Source organism: Cyprinodon variegatus, unplaced genomic scaffold (genome assembly GCF_000732505.1).
Source record: "Cyprinodon variegatus isolate N-32 unplaced genomic scaffold, C_variegatus-1.0 Scaffold640, whole genome shotgun sequence".
Taxonomy (NCBI): domain Eukaryota; kingdom Metazoa; phylum Chordata; class Actinopteri; order Cyprinodontiformes; family Cyprinodontidae; genus Cyprinodon; species Cyprinodon variegatus.
Window position 1 is genome coordinate 436,844 of NW_015151093.1, and position 2,069 is coordinate 438,912.

Here is a 2,069-nt window from a genome sequence, read left to right on the forward strand (position 1 = left end):
AAAACTGACATTTATGAGTTAATTTCTAAAAATATATTTTACGTTTCTCTCTTCTTATCAGGGAGGGCAGTGCCCCAGCGCCCCCTATGGGCCGGCCGCCACTGTGGTGAGGCTGTCTGTGATGTGCACCCCCAAGAATTTGGTGCTGCTGACCACCTCTACAGCTGAGCTGTTGGTGACCAGTGGAGCGTGGTTAGGCCGGTTCTTCCTGAAGTCCAAGATGATCTCCTTCGTCTTCTCCACGTTCAGGTTCAAACTACTGAGGATATGCCTTTTCCTGATCAAGCAGTGAGAACATGGTGTTTCCACCTAGTCCATTTATAATATGTTGGAATCTCTGGATTAGCTGTCAATTAGGGTGAGTTTTCCCATTTAGTTTTCTGTAGTCGATGCACAAGCGCATCGAACCACACTTTTTTCTATCACAAACACAGGTGAAGCGCAGGATGAGTGAGATTTCTCAATCCATCCATTGACAATCAAATCAGTTAGGTAGTCCTTCATTTCACCATACAGCGGTTTAGGAACAAACATGTAGATAGGGAAACAGGTTCTTTCTGTTAAGGGTGCCGTAGGAGATCTTGGAAAATGGTTCGAGCAAGCTATATTTTTGAACATACACAACCATGCCTCTCCCTTCAGACCACCCCTCGAAATGACGCCTTCAAAACACATGAACGCACATGCTGTCTGACGAGGTGATCGAGAACAAAACAAGCCAGGACCGAGTGCTCGTGACACAAGCTAACAACAACATAATGCTACGTTCACACATAAAGCAGCAGAGGCAGCAAAAGCAGCTAGTTTACATGCAAAGTCAATGGTTGTTTCAGTTTCTAAACTCATCCTCTCATTTGGCATCAATAATAAAGACTACAGACTACCACCATCCACTAGACTCCTCAACCTAGCCACCAACACCTTTCCTTATGCAGATGTAAACATCCAACTGATCAACTTCTCTGAAAGACTTAAAAATATAGTTTATGATTTTCTTTTTCCAGGAGGATTGTCATAATAAGTGGTCCCCCTAATTGTTAATCATTCTGCTGATATTTTTACATGAGGCCGTCCTACGTGCTCGTTCCCATTTTCACTTACCGGTGGTGAGTCTGACATAGTGGAAAAAGTGCATATCTTCTTTTGGACAGTAAGCTTGTATGAGCGATGCAAACAGCTATTTTTAAAGAGGATGCATGAGGAGAAATAACTGCCAAAGCATACTTAGGCTCCACAACAAATCCTTTCACACCAACAATGACAACATCCACTGGAACCCTCATACAGGTCAGGACATGCTTAAACTGTGCTCCAACGTCAATTCTTTAAAATTAATAGGACTTTATGATTAATTAAAATAACTAGCTTACCAAAACAGCTTAAAACAGGGCACAACATTGCCCAGAGGAAAAAAAAAAGTGTGAATTGAGTTTAGGGATAGTCATGTGTTGTTAATGGTTAGGGTTAAATTACGAGTCTGGGTAAGGCCATGGAAGTGAGTGGAAAATGAATGGAAGTCAATGGATTCAAAGACAAAATTTGTGAGAGCAGGTCAAAGAATGGTCTTAACACATTTTAAAGCTTGGTTAATCCGTTTCTAGGAGCCTAGGCAACATGTGTAGATGCTATTTATTCTTCTGTATTTAAAGTAAACGCAGTTTCCGTGAACCGAGGTCAACAAATTGACGTAACACATTTTAAAGTTTGATTGGTGACAATAAACTCATCTAGCAAATTCTGTACAAAGGTACACCTGTCTGCTATGCAGGTGGGGCATTTATGTATTAATAAACTGAATCTGTTCCACTTTCTAACTCCTCTGTTTCACTGAACAATTCTGCAGAGGGAAACCTTTTAATTTATTCTTCTTGACAAATTGATGACTTTGTTGATGAGGTTGTTGAAGATTAATTTATTTTTTAACTTTATTTTCTGTTTTAAATAACTGTTACATCTGTTCATTTTTGGCTCCCAAGTTTGATGTAGAGCTGCACACTTGAAGTAAACTGGAGAAAATGGTGCACACTACATGCCTATGCAATCCTACCTAGTCTGGTAAAACAGTTTAC